Source organism: Ranitomeya variabilis, chromosome 3 (genome assembly GCF_051348905.1).
Source record: "Ranitomeya variabilis isolate aRanVar5 chromosome 3, aRanVar5.hap1, whole genome shotgun sequence".
Classification (NCBI taxonomy): Eukaryota; Metazoa; Chordata; class Amphibia; order Anura; family Dendrobatidae; genus Ranitomeya; species Ranitomeya variabilis.
This window is the reverse complement of record NC_135234.1, coordinates 465,783,625-465,799,483: the sequence shown is the minus strand read 5'-3', so window position 1 is coordinate 465,799,483 and position 15,859 is coordinate 465,783,625.

Sequence of the window (15,859 nt, the reverse complement as noted above, 5' to 3'; positions counted from 1 at the left end):
CAAAAGACTTGAGACTGGGGCGGGGGTTCACCTTCAAGCAGGAAACTGACCGTTAACATACTGCCAAAGCTGCAATGGAATGGTTTAGATCAAAGCATATTCATATATTTGAATGGTTCAGTCATTGTCCAGGCCGAAATCCCACTGAAAATCTGTGGTAAGACTTGAAAATTTCTGTTCACAGACGCTCTCCATCCAACCTCACTGAGGTAGAGCTAGTGTGCAAAGAAAATTTAGCCTCTAGATGTGCAAAGCTGTTAGACACATACTCCAAAAGATGTACAGATATAATTTCAGCAAAAGGTGGTTCTAAAAAGTATTGACTCAGGGGAGCTGAATACAAATGCACATCACTATTTTGTTATTAATATTTTTAAAATATTTAAAGAACCATGTATCATTTCACTTCAGAAATACTTGTTACTTTGTATTGGTATATCAAATAGAATACATGTAAGTTATTGGATGTAATGTGAAAAAATGTGGAAAGTTCATGCTATATGAATACTTTTGAAATGCACTGTATGAAAGGTGTTTAGAGTGCTTCTTTGGATCTATTCACACTAAAGCTGCAGTGTCCATCAGAGAACTGCAGCTCAGCTCCTGTTCAGTTCAGTAAGAACTGATCTGCAGGTCTTGGCAGCGGCCACTACATAGTGCTGCTTTGGCTCCATTCACAGTCCCGCTGCAGATGCAAATAACAGCGTATTAGTGGGGATGGTGGGTGTCTGACCCTCACTGTTCTTATATCATCGTCCTATTCTAATTATAACCGTATGGGGCTAGCTCTGGTTTTAAACTCTTCATAAATGTGATAAAATATATCTATGTAGGTTCACAACTATTATTGGAGAGAAAAATACAGTTTCTGATTCTTCACTGATTGTACTGTACTGATATAGGCCACAATGAGGATGTAAAACATAAAGTTCTCAATTTTTTTGTCTCTTTGTGCTTTCAGATTATTTAAAGAGTCCAAATGTGTGTCTAATGTGTCTTCCGGAAGGTCTTCGTGTCTCCATAGTTATGGTAGATTGGAAAAAATAGCTGTTGGCTGAACAAATGTTTGGCTTTCAGTTGCCAAAACAGTATGGACAGATTCAGTGCTCATGCAGAGCAATATATCCCATATTAGACTAGGGCCGCCGCATTATGGCTTACACTTTTTTATATTTGGGATAGCTTCCCCAGCAGATGACACAAAATTACAATTGATAGCAGTGGTGGGAGCTATGCAAGAGCACAGTTTGTCATTTTCTGTGGTGCTCTTTTTAGACCAAGATTGCAAAGCTCATTACATCATCATGTCATCTTTGTCATTTTGATTACTGCCTATGCAGAGTGCAGCAGCCGATGAAAACTTATTTCCACTGCTGTGCTTGGCATAGAAATCTGTGGCACCGACCTAGATGTCAAAGCAATTTCTGTCTACATTATTCTGATAGTTTGCTGGTTAATAGATAGGCACACGTTGCTCCCTAGCACCACACCAAGAAAAATCATCAGTGTTGGTAGGTGGAGGTGAATTTTTGCACCCCAATAGAATTTGGCAACTACACTAAACCACCCCTGTGTCCTCCTACGTCACTGGGGCCTTTAGGTCATAGCCCAGTAAGTATTCATTCAAACGAGTGTATTACATGTCCGTGTGCTGTCCACGTGCACAATTGCTAGAATATGGACAGCACACTGACCAATGTACTGGAAATCAGTGTGGTAGAGAGAGTCTGCCAATAATGGTCAAAGTGTGTGCACCAAACAGATCACATACGGGTTACCATCTGCATGTCATACGTTCTTCTCGGATTCATTCCGATTAGTAACTTAGGGAACTGTATTTGGCCTTTTATTGGTCATTAAATTGTTCATGTAAAAGCTGACATACGGATGACAATTAGGAGGAAGATTTATCCATTTTTTTCTGTATAAAAAAACCCAGAATATTTTGCACTTGCTTGTCTAAACCCAACCTAACATGACTGAAATATGTTAGAAGTATGAAAAGCCTCAATGATCATTATGGTCTTAGCTCATGAAATTCCTCCTGTGAAAACGTCTGAAATGTTAGAATATGATTTTTTACATGATGGTGGTGTTTAAATTATGTCCATTCCTTCATCTTCTGCAAAATAAAGTTTTAAAGTGTGATCTATCTCCATTATTGGCACAATACGTGAGATTTACTGACGCTAGAAAGTTGTATACAGTGGCATGTAAAATTTTGGGCACCCCTGGTCAAAATAACTCAAAATTACTGTTATTGTGAACAGTTAGGCAAGTTAAAGATGAAATGATCTCTAAAAGGACTAAAGTAAAAGATGACACATTTCCTTTATATTTTAGGCACAAAAATATATATTTTCATCTTTTGGGCACCCTGCATGGTTATTACCTAGTAGCACCCCCTTTTGAAAGTATCACAGTTTGTAAACGTTTTTTGTAGGCAGCCAAGAGTCTTTCACTTCTTGTTTGAGGGATATTCATTCATTCTTTCTTTGAAAATTCTTCCAGTTCTGTGAGACCCCTGGGTCATCTTGCATGCACTGCTGTTTTGAGGTCTAGCCACAATATTGTTTAGATCAGGGGAGGGACTGTGAGGACTATTGTAAAACCGTCAGCTTGCTCCTTTTAAGATACTACCTACAAATAAACTGAAGCATATGCCAAGTAAAAATTCAAAAAAAATTGTATTTATCAAATATTGACACACAACTGTTTAAAAAGATTTACTGGATGAATACACACATATGGACCTAAGAACACAGGACTTAATATACCCATGTCATAAACATATCCAAAAAATGGATAAATATCCAGAGCATACAAAGAAAACATTTTTTTTTCTCTCTAGGGTTCCTCAGAAAGGGCTACCTTATATATGGAGCAAAGCTTTCTTGAATGTTAATCAATGTTACTGTATATAATTCAATATATTTCTCTTTGCAAACAGTGCTCTTGGACTCATATGTCAGCCAAATTTGGTATTCAATATAACATTCATAAAGCATAGACACATAAATAAGGCAAAGAGTTTTCCATACAGCTCTATTTAGATGCCCATATAGCTTGTCTACATATATAATTATAAGATTGCTTGCTATCTCTATATCCAAAGACAATAAATAACATTAAAGTGCATAGTGCTAAATAATGTCCAATATTAGTGCAAAACATGCTTTAGAATACTTGCAGAGACAAAACCATATTGTGAGGTGCAAAACCAAGCTACTAAATATGGCAGCAATCAAATGGATGACAGTTTATTTGTAGGTAGTATGTTATTTTGTGACTAGGTCATTGCTTCTTGGTTGCTCCTTTTAAAGTAGTCTATTGTGGATTATGATGGTGCTCTATAAATGAGTAAAATAAATCACTATTAGACAGGAAACTTGAAGCGCTAAATCCACTGTGGCCCTATAACAATCTCATATTTTAAATGTTTAAAATAATTGAACCTCTTTGATTTAAAGGTAGTATAACATTAATTTGAATTGCATTATTGTGTTGATAAAGCGTATGTAGAAAACATTTCTGCCTGTGTTGTTCAAATTCTCCACTAGATGGTGATATAACACCTTATAATGGTGTTATCAGCAAAGTATGTGAAAGAAAAAAAGCTTTAGTACCATGTTAGCCAGTTGAAAAAATATTTCCCTTAGTGGGAAAAAACAAAATAATAATCTTATAGTTATTATACCTTTAAATAGCTAATAAAACTAAATGTTGTTACAAAGCAAGATTTCAAGTCTTCTTAGTTCTCTTCATCAGACATGATGAAGAACTAAATATTTGGTACAGAAACCTTTGTTTGCAATTACAGAGGTCAGATGTTTCCTGTAGTTCTTGATCAAGTTTGCACACACTGCAGCAGCAATTTTGGCCCACTCCTCCATACAGAGCTTCTCAAAAAATTTTCAGGTTTCGGGGCTGTTGCTGGGCAACATTGAGATTCAGCTCCTCCAAAGATTTTCTAGTGGGTTCAAGTTTGGAGACTGGCTAGGCCACTCTAGGACCTTGAAATGTTTCATACGGAGCCACTTATTAGTTGCCCTGACTGTATCTCGGGTCATTGTCATGCTGGAAGATCCAGCCACAATCGATCTTCAGAGCTCATACTGAGGGAAGGAGGTTGTTGGCCAAAATTTTGCTATACATGACCCCATCCATCCTCCCCTCAATACGGTCCAGTCATCCTGCCCCCTTTGCAGAAAAACATCCCCTAAGTATGGTGTTTCCCCCACCATGCTTCAAGGTTGGGACAGTGTTCTTAGGGTTGTACTCATCCTTCTTCCTCCTCCAAACACAGTGAGTGGAGTTAGTACCACATAGTTCTATTTTGGTCTCATCTGACCACATGACCTTCTTCCATGCCTCCTCTGGGTCACCCAGATGGTCATTGGCAATCTTCAAGGGGGCCTGGACATGTGCTGGCATGAACACAGGGACCTGGCATGCCCTGAAGGATTTTAATCCATGACATTTTAGTGTGTTACTAATGGTAATGTTTGAGACTGTGGTCTCAGCTCTCTTCAGGTTATTGACCAGGTCCTCCAGTGTAGTTCTGGGCTGATTCCTGACTTTTCTCAGAATCACTCTTACCCCACAAGGCGAAATCTTGCATGGAGCCCCAGACCAAGGAAAATCAGTCATCTTGTTTTTCTTCTATTTTCTAATAATTGTGCCAATAGTTGTTGCCTTCCCACCAAGCTGCTTGCCTATTGTCCTGTAGCCTTTCCCAGCCTTGTGCAGGTCTACAATTTTGTCCTTGGTGTCCTTAGGCAGCTCTTTGGTCTTGGCCATGGTGGAGAGATTGGGATGTGATTAACTGAGTGTGTGGACAGGTGTCTTTTATACAGGTAACACATTCAAAAAAGTGCAATTAATACAGGTATTGAGTGCAGAGTAGGAGTGCTCCTTAAAGAAAAACTAACAGGTTTGTGAGAGCCAGAATTCTTGCTATTATTATTTATAGCGCCATTTATTCCATAGCGCTTTACATGTGAGGAGGGGTGTACTTAATAAAACACAAGTACAATAATCTTAAACAATCAATACAAGTCACGATTGGTACAGGAGGAGAGAGGACCCTGCCCGCGAGGGCTCACAATCTACAAGAGATGGGTGAGGATACCATAGGTGAGGGCAGAGCTGGTTGTGCAGCAAATTGGTGGTTACTGCAGGTTGTAGGCTTGTCGGAAGAGGTGGTTCTTCAGGTTCCTTTTGAAGGTTTCCACGATAGGTGAGAGTCTGATATGTTGTGATAGAGAGTTCCAGAGTACGGGGGATATGCGGGAGAAATCTTGTATGTAATTGTGGGAAGAGGAGATAAGAGGGGAGTAGAGAAGGAGATCTTGTGAGGATCGGAGGTTGCGTGCAGGTAAGTACTGGGAGAAGAGGTCACATGTAAGGAGGGCACAGGTTGTGGATGGCTTTGTATGTCATGGTTAGGGTTTTGAACTGGAGTCTTTGGGCAAAGGGGAGCCAGTGCAGTGATTGACAGAGGGGAGAGGCCAGGGAATAGCGGAGGACAGGCGGATTAGTCAGGCACCGGAGTTTAGAATAGATTGGAGGTGTATGAGAGTGTTAGAGGGGAGGCCACAGAGCAGGAGGTTGCAGTAGTCAAGGCGGGAGATGAGGAGGACATGGATTAGGGTTTTTGCAGATTCTTGGTTGAGGAATGTACGGATCCGGGAAATATTTTTGAGTTGAAGTTGGCAGGAAGTGGAAAGGGCTTGGATATGTGGTTTGAAGGAAAGATCAGAGTCAAGGATTACCCCGAGGCAGCGAGCTTGTGGGACTGGGGAGAGTGAGCAGCCATTTACTTTAACCCCTTTCTGCCAGCTGACGGAATAGTACATCAGCTGGCAGTATCCCCCGCTTTGAGGTGTGCTCCGGCAGTCAAAGCTGCGACATGTCAGCTGTTTTAAACAGCTGACATGTGCTCGTAAGGGGCGCGAGCGGAATCACGGTCCACCCGCGCCCATTATCTAGTTCAATGCCGCTGCCGGCTGCGCGGCCGGAAGTATGTGCACCGGTGACCCCCGTCACATGATCGGGCGTCATCGGTGCATTGCCATCACAAGCAGAGGTCTCCTTGAGACCTCTATGGATGTTGATGGCAGATTGCTGTGAGCGCCACCCTGTGGTCAGCGCTCATAGCAAGCCTGTAATTCTGCTGCATAGAGGTGATCTTTGCTTCACCTCTATGTAGCAGAGGAGATCGAGTAGTGGATGCTTCTAGCCTCTCATGGAGGCTATTGAAGCATGCCAAAATTAAAAAAAAAGTTTAAAACATATATAAAAAAAATAAAAGTTCAAATCACCCCTTTTTCGCCCCAATCAAAATAAACAATAAAAAAAATCAAACCTACACATATTTGGTATCGCCGAGTTCAGAATCGCCCGATCTATCAATAAAAAAAAGGTTTAACCTGATCGCTAAACGGCATAGTGAGAAAAAAAAATCAAAACACCCAAATTACAGTTTTTTGGTCGCCGCGACATTGCATTAAAATGCAATAACAAGCGATCAAAAGAACATCTGCACAAAAGTGGTATAATTAAAAACATCAGCTCGGCACGCAAAAAATAAGCCCTCACCCGACCCCAGAACACGAAAAATGGAGACGCTACGGGTAATGAAATAGTGCGTTTTTTTTTGTTTTTTGGGTTTTTTTAAACAAATTTGGGAATTTTTTTTACCACTTAAATTAAAGAGAACCTAGACATGTTTGGTGTCAATGAACTCATATTGACCCGGAGAATCATAATGGCTGGTCAGTTTTAGCATTTAGTGAACCTAGCAAAAAAGCCATACAAAAGACAAGTGTGGGATTGCACTTTTTTTGCAATTTAATTGCACATTTTTTTCCCGTTTTCTGTTACACGACATGGTAAAACCAATGGTATCTTTTAAAAGTACAGCTCGTCCCGCAAAAAATAAGGCCTCACATGGCTATATTGACGGAAAAATAAAAAAGTTATGGCTCTGGAAAGAAGGGGAGCAGAAAACGAAAAAAGGGGTTAATGGATAGGTCCATTGGGGGAGTCGAGTGGGATGGGGGAAAGATGATGAATTCTGTTTTGTCCTTGTTAAGTTTCAGAAATCTAGCGGAGAGGAAGGATGAAATAGTGGACAGACATTGAGGGATTCTGGTTAGTAGGGAGGTGATATCTGGTCCAGAGATGTAGATCTGTGTGTCATCTGCATAGAGACGATACTGAAAGCTGTGAGACTCTATGAGCTGTCCCAGGCTAAAGGTGTAAATGGAGAAGAGCAGGGGCCCAAGGACTGAACCTTGCGGGACTCCGACAGATAAGGGGGCGAGGTGAAGAGGTTGTGTGCTAGTGGGAGACGCTGAATGTCCGGTTCATTAAGTATGATGAGATCCAAGATAGGGCCAAGTCTGTGATGCCAAGAGATGAGAGGGGCTGTAGTAATAGGGAGTGAACCAACAAGACTCAAACGAATGGATTTATATATAGAACAAATGATATATATAAATAAATATATCAGACTAGATGTATAGAAATTGCCTTTATTTAATAATATTGGCAGACAGTAATACTAAAAAAGAGACATGTGCACATGTCTGAACTTATACTCCCTAAAAAAAAAAAAATATATATATATATATATATATATATATATATATATATGTGTGTGTATAAAAAAAAAATCATAAAACAAATGAATTAAAAACACATAAAAAACCGGACCCAATGATTTATATAATTGTATAAATATTGCTCCTAATCATAAAAAGAGTCCCATAGGGTAATAGAAGGGAAATATATGGGAATTTTATGTGAAAACATAAAAATGTAAATATAATAGTGGGTAGGTGAAAAAGAAAATCAATTATAAATAATCACACAAAAAAAAAATTTTTAAAGAAGTGCTACAAAAACTTATTAACTGAACACTTTATGAGTGGCAAAAAATATATAGAATAAAATAACGCCATTACTCTAGATCAATAATAGATCGTTAAAGTGCTGGAGTGCAAATAAGAAAAGATCGCACAATTGTATAAGGACAATTTCAGGAGCAATATACCTTGGAGGTCCAGGCTGGGGGAGACACAGACACACGCACACCCCGACGTGCGTTTCGCATTGGAATCCTTCGTCGGGGTAATAGTAATAGGGAGTGGGCCACTGTCAAAGGCAGCCGACAGGTCCAGGAGGAAGAGGAGAGAGTAGTGTTGCTTGGCTTTGGCGGTTAGTAGGTCATTGGTGACTAGTTAGGGCAGTTTCAGTGGAGTGATGCGGCTTAATTCATATCTCGCATTGGTATGATGCACTTATGTGATGCATGCTGCAGACTGACTGAGGTGTACTTATTTTATGCAATTTAATAATTTAAAAACATCATACAATGTGATTTTCTGGTTTTTATTTTGAGATTCTGCCTAGCCAGTCTCCAGCCCTGAACCCAATAGAAAATCGTTGGAGGGAGCCGAAACTCAATTTTGCCCAGCAACAGCCCCAAAGCCTGAAAGATCTGAAAAAGATACAATGGGGGAATTAAGTATTTGATCCCTGGCTGATTTTGTAAGTTCGCCCACTAACAAAGACATGAACAGTCTATAATTTTAAGGGTAGGTTAATTTTAACATTGAGAGATAGAATATCAAAAACAAAATCCAGAAAATCACATTGTATAAATTATATTAAGTTATTTTCATTTTGCAGTGAGAAATAAGTATTTGATCCTCTACCAACCATTAAGCGTTCTGGCTCCTACAGACCAGTTAGATGTTCCCAATCAACTCATTACCTGCATTAAAGACAGCTGTCTTACATAGTCACCTTTATAAAAGACTCCTGTCCACAGACTCAATCAGTGAGACTCTAACCTTTACAACATGGGCAAGACCAAAGAGCTTTATATGGATATCAGGGAAAAGATCATAGACCTGCACAAAGCTGGAATGGACTACAAAACCATAAGTAAGATGCTGCGTGAGAAAGAGACAACTGGTGGTGCAATAGTAAAAAAATGGGAAAATTACAAAATGATTGTCAATTGACGTCAATCTGGGGCACCATGCAAAATCTCACCTCGTGGGGTATCCTTGATCATGAGGAAGGTGAGAGATCAGCCAAAAACTACACCGGGGAAACTTGTTAGTGATCTCAAGGTAGCTGGGACCACAGTCACCAAGAAAATGATTGGTAACACATTACACCGTAATTGTTTAAAATCCTGCAGTGCCCGCAAGGTTCCCCTGCTTCAGAAGGCACATGTGCAGGCCCGTCTGAAGTTTGCCAATGAACACATAGATGATTCTGTGAGTGATTGGGAGAAGGTGCTGTGGTCAGATGAGACAAAAATTGAGCTCTTTGGCATTAGCTCAACTCGCCGTGTTTGGAGGAAGAGAAATGCTGCCTATGACCCAAAAAACACCGTCCCTACTGTCAAGCATGGCGGTGCAAACATGTTTTAGGGGTGTTTCTCTGCTAAAGGCACAAAACTACTTCACAGCATCAATGGGAGAATGGATGGAGCCATGTACCATAAAATCCTGAGTGACAACCTCTTTCCCTCCACCAGGACATTAAAAATGGGTCGTGGCTAGTGTTGAGCGATACCGTCCGATACTTGAAAGTATCGGTATCGGAAAGTATCGGCCGATACCGGCAAAGTATCGGATCCAATCCGATACCGATACCCGATACCAATACAAGTCAATGGGACTCATGTATCGGACGGTATCCCTGATGGTTCCCAGGGTCTGAAGGAGAGGAAACTCTCCTTCAGGCCCTGGGAACCATATTAATGTGTAAAATAAAGAATTAAAATAAAAAATATTGCTATACTCACCTCTCCGACGCAGCCTGGACCTCACCGAGGGAACCGGCAGCGTTGTTTGCTTAAAATTCACGCGTTTACTTCCTTACGTGAAGTCCCGGCTTGTGATTGGTCGCGTGCCGCCCATGTGGCCGCGACGCGACCAATCACAGCAAGCCGTGACGTAATTTCAGGTCCTTCAGGATTTTAAAATTACGTTCCGGCTTTGTGATTGGTCGCGTCGCGGTCACATGGGCGACGCGACCAATCACAAGCCGTGACGTCACGGGAGGCTGGACACGCGCGCATTTTAAAATGCGCGCTTGTCCTGCCTCCCGTGACGTCACGGCTTGTGATTGGTCGCGTCGCCCATGTGACCGCGACGCGACCAATCACAAGCCAGAACGTAATTTTAAAATCCTGAAGGACCTAAAATTACGTCACGGCTTGCTGTGATTGGTCGCGTCGCGGCCACATGGGCGACGCGACCAATCACAAGCCGGGACGTCACGGGAGGCAGGACACGCGCGCATTTTAAAATGCGCGCGTGTCCAGCCTCCCGTGACGTCACGGCTTGTGATTGGTCGCGTCGCCCATGTGACCGCGACGCGACCAATCACAAAGCCGGAACGTAATTTTAAAATCCTGAAGGACCTGAAATTACGTCACGGCTTGCTGTGATTGGTCGCGTCGCGGCCACATGGGCGGCACGCGACCAATCACAAGCCGGGACTTCACGTAAGGAAGTAAACGCGCGAATTTTAAGCAAACAACGCTGCCGGTTCCCTCGGTGAGGTCCAGGCTGCGTCGGAGAGGTGAGTATAGCAATATTTTTTATTTTAATTCTTTATTTTACACATTAATGTTGTTTCGATACCGATACCCGATACCACAAAAATATCGGATCTCGGTATCGGAATTCCGATACAGCAAATATCGGCCGATACCCGATACTTGCGGTATCGGAATGCTCAACACTAGTCGTGGCTGGATCTTCCAGCAAGACAATGACCAAAAACATACAGCCAAGGCAACAAAGGAGTGACTCAAAAAGAAGCACATTAAGATCATGGAGTTGCCAAGTGGCAGCCTCAAAATCTTAATGATTTAGAGATGATCCGCGAAGAGGAGTGGGCCAAAATTCCTCCTGTGCAAATATCATCATTAACTACAAAAAAATGTCTGACTGCTGTGCTTGCCAACAATGGTTTTGCCGCTAAGTATTAAGTCTTGTTTGCCAGAGGAATCAAATACTTATTTCTCACGGCAAAATGCAAATAAATTTATATAATTTATACAATGTGATTTTCTGGATTTTATTTTTGATTCTATCTCTCAGGCTGTGTGCACACGTTGCCTTTTTTTTTGCGTTTTTTTCGTGATAAAAACGCTATAAAACCGCAAAAAAACAGCATACAATATGCATCCCATCATTTAGAATGAAATCTGCAATTTTTGTGCACATGATGCGTTTTTTCCGCGAAAAAAACGCATTGCGGTAAAAAAAAAGCAGCATGTTCATTAATTTTGTGGGTTTTTTGTGGATTTCCCACTATAAAATGCATTGGGAAATGTCCAGAAAAAAACGCACCAAAAACGCGCAAAAAACGCATGCAGATTTCTTGCAGAAAATTTCAGGTTTTTCTCAGGAATTTTCTGCAAGAAATCCTGAACGTGTGCACATAGCCTTAATGTTAAAATTAACCTACGCTTAAAATTATAGACTTTTCTTGTCTTGGTCAGTGGGCAAACTTACAAAATCAGCAAGGGATCAAGTACTTATTTCCCCCACTGTATGTATGAACAGGGCCAAAATCCCTCCTGCAGTGTGTGCAAACGTGGTCAAGAACTACAGGAAACATCTGACCTCTGTGATTGCAAACAAAGGTTTCTTTACCAAATATTAAGTTCTGTTTTTCTATTGTATACAATACTTATTTCATGCAATAAAATGCAAACTGTAGTGCCACTCAATTTATGTAAAAATTAAAACAATACAGGGTTCAAGAAAATGTCAGCTTTTTTTTTTTTACAAACTTTATTTATAACCTAAATTATCACTATCACTGTAATTGTATCGACATGTAAAATCATTGTCAGTTCATTTTTACCGTACAATGAATACTGTAAAAACAAACCCCCAAAAACAATTTCACCACATTTGGATTTTTTTTCCATTTTTCCTGTGTATTGCATGTAAAAATGATTGTGTCATTCAAAATTACAACTTGTCCACAAAAAACAAGCTTGGTCAGGAAGTGGTTAATTATCTAACAGATGGTGCTTTAACACTTCCTAATAGTGGTTTTATCATCAGACTAAATTTAAGACTTTGAAGAGATATAATATGAAATTTATTTATTTATAGAGTATTATCCAACATTAAGACTTCTCACCTAATAGTAAATTCTAATAAAATATTCCAAGGCTTAAGTGGTCTCTAAATGATGTCAATGTCTTCAGAATAAAATACTAATATTACAAGTTTGTGTAATCTCTCTCTTATTCACATTATCTCCTCAAGCAGATTTTAAACAGAACCTGTTAGCAGGATTGAGCCATATAAATTAAAGGCTATGTCCGTCATAGGTCGACTCCTCTTCTTTGGTGCAATGAGCCCACCCCTTTTCCAGCACATGACAGCTGATCCGATCCGGGTGGAATCGCAAAGCCGAAATCTCAATCTGCGCATGTGCCGCCCCTGGCATCGTTTTATTTAAGTCCTGCACACATGACTTTGGCTCCCACTGCGCGCACGCCACTCACATAATGATGGTGGCGGCACAACATTTTAAAAAGGAGGGAGGTCGCTGCACAAGAAACAGGAGGCTGATGGAGGGGCGGAGAACGAAATGGCCATGTTACCACATCCTGCCCTAAAATACACAGAAGCATTTAAGACGTCAGTTTATGAAAACTTCATAAAGGTTAGTAACTACTGAGGGTATCGCTTCACATCAGGTATCATATTAATTAGCACCACAGTGCCGTTATGGCCATGCCTTTAGTTTATAGGGCTCAATACTGCTCACATGTTCTATTTAGGATTTTTTTTAGGTCTGAAAACCTTAAAACTGACCTTTAACCAGATTGAGCATGTTAAAATGGTCACATCATAGAATAGTGGCTACAGAACTGAATGAAAAATTTTTATTTTTTCATTTCTCATCTCCTTTGCAGAGATATTAGCTTGTAAAGTTTTGAATATAATTTACAAGTTCAATGGGGCGTTATCAGGTGTACTCCTTCATCTCCCTCTTTTAATTGTGCACTCTGGAATCCATGGTCTATATGCAATAAGCTTCCTTTCCTCCACAACTACTTTATAAACAACTCTCAATCTGTTGGCCCTCACTGAAACCTGGATTCAGGATTATGACACCGTCTCCCCTGCTGCTATTTCTCATGGCGGCTTGCATTTCTCCCATTCCTCGAGACCCGCAAACAAACTTGGTGGCGGAGTCGGCATTCTCCTATCCCCACAATGCACTTTCCAGGTCATCCCCCCAGTTCCATCACTATCATTTCCTTCTTTCGAGGTCCACACCATGAGGCTCTTTCATCCCCTCTCCCTCAGAGTAGCGGTCATATACTGTCCCCCAGGCTCACGCACCCACTTCCTTGACCATTTCTCTGCCTGGCTGCCATACTTCATGTCCTCAGAATTACCTGAGACTTCAACATCCCCATTAACATTCCCACTTCCCTATCTGCATCCTAACTCCAACCACTTCTCTTGGCCTTTCACAACTCTCAACCTCAGAAACACACAAAAATAGTAACACCCTTGATCTGGTCTTTGACTTCTCAATCTCCACCCAAGATAACTCACCTCTTCCCCTCTCTGATCACAACATTCTCTCCTTCACCCTCACAAATCCTCTCCCACCCCAGCACACTCCTACCTACCACACTTGCAGAAATTTACAAGCCATTAATACTCATTCACTTACAGACTCCCTACACTCATCACTGTCCCCGATCTCCTCTTTTTCCTGTCCTGATCTGGCTGTACACCACTACAACGACACTCTCGGAAGCACCCTTGACTAAGTAGCGCCCCTCACCTTCAGAACCTCCAAACAGAGTAAAACAGCCCTGGCTCACATCGCAAATGAGATTTCTCCAGCAATGCTCTAAGAGTGCTGAACGCCTATGGAGGAAAACTCGCACACAAGAAAACTTCAATCAATACAAATTTATGCTAAGGACCAATTACTCTGCCCTTCATCTTGCCAAACAGACCTACTTCACCACCCTGAATTCCTCGCTATCCATCAACCCAGAAAACCTTTTTGACACCATTCACTCAGTCCAAAAACAAAGGCTCTTACAACAGACATCTGTGCTGATGACCTGGCCTCCCACTTTATAGGGAAAATAGAGAATATCCGTCAGGAAATCTGCTCCCAGCCAAGTGCTGTGACTCCCATTCCCCTCTGCATATCCCCTGGCTCTCTCCACATTTGATCCCATCACAGAAGTCTCCAGGCTCCTCTCTTCTCGTCCGACTACATGCACTACCGACCCCATTCCCTCATATATCCTCGAGTCTCTCCAGTCGTTACTACTCACCTAACTACAATCTTCAATCTCTCCCTCTGGCATTTTCCCATCCTCCTTCAAACACTATCATTACAACATTATTAAAAAAAAAACCTCTCTCGATCCATCCTGCACCAACAACTACCAACCAGTCTCTAACCTCCCCTTCATCTCTAAACCCTTGGAGCACCTGGTCTACTCCTGCCTTACCCGGTACCTTTCCACTCACTCTCTCCTAGATCCATCACAGTCCGGCTTCCACCCCCTACATTCAACAGAAACTGCACTTATCAATGTGACTAATGACCTTCTGACAGCAAAACGTAATGGTGACCACTCTCTGCTCATTCTTCTCGACCTCTGCAGCTTTCAACACTTGACCATCTCCTACTCTCTATGCTCCAATCAATAGGCATAAAGGACACTGCCCTCTCCTGGTTCCTATCTTTCAGATCGCTCCTTCAGTGTATCGAATGTCAACTAGGAGCATAATTTCATGGTTTTGGACGTCTTAGGTGTGATCAATGAATTCATAGTATAGTCATGTCAGGATACCACATCTATTTGTTCTTGCCGATCTCTGGCAACCTCTGGAAGAACAGTAGTCAGTGATAAAAAGGCAATCTATAGTGATGTGCTATCAATTAACCCCTTTACCTTCAAGGGTGGTTTGCACGTTAATGACCACGCCAATTTTTACAATTCTGACCACTGTCCCTTTATGAGGTTATAACTCTGGAACGCTTCAATGGATCCTGATGATTCTGACACTGTTTTCTCGTGACATATTGTCCTTCATGATAGTTGTAAAATTTCTTTGATATTACCTGCGTTTATTTGTGGAAAAAAACGGAAATTTGGCGAAAATTTAGAAAATTTAGCAATTTTCCAAATTTAAATTTTTATGCCCTTAAATCACAGAGATATATCACACAAAATACTTAATAAGTAACATTTCCCACATGTCTACTTTACATCAGCACAATTTTGAAACCAACATTTTTTTGTTAGGGAGTTATAAGGGTTAAAAGTTGACCAGCAATTTCTCATTTTTTTTTAGGGACCACATCACATTTGAAGTCACTTTGAGGGGTCTATATGATAGAAAATACCCAAGTGTGACACCATTCTAAAAACTGCACCCCTCAAGGTGCTCAAAACCACATTCAAGAAGTTTATTAACCCTTCAAGTGTTTCACAGGAATTTTTGGAATGTTTAAAAAAAAATGAACATTTAACTTTTCTTCACAAAAAAATTTAATCAGCTCCAATTTGTTTTATTTTACCAAGGGTAACAGGAGAAATTGGACCTCAAAAGTTGTTGTGCAATTTGTCCTGAGTACGTTGATACTCCATATGTGGGGGTAAACCACTGTTTGGGCGCATGGCAGAGCTCAGAAGGGAAGGAGCACCATTTGACTTTTCAATGCAAAATTGACTGGAATTGAGATAGGAAGCCATGTCGCGTTTGGAGAGCCCCTGATGTGCCTAAACATTGAAACCCCCCACAAGTGACAC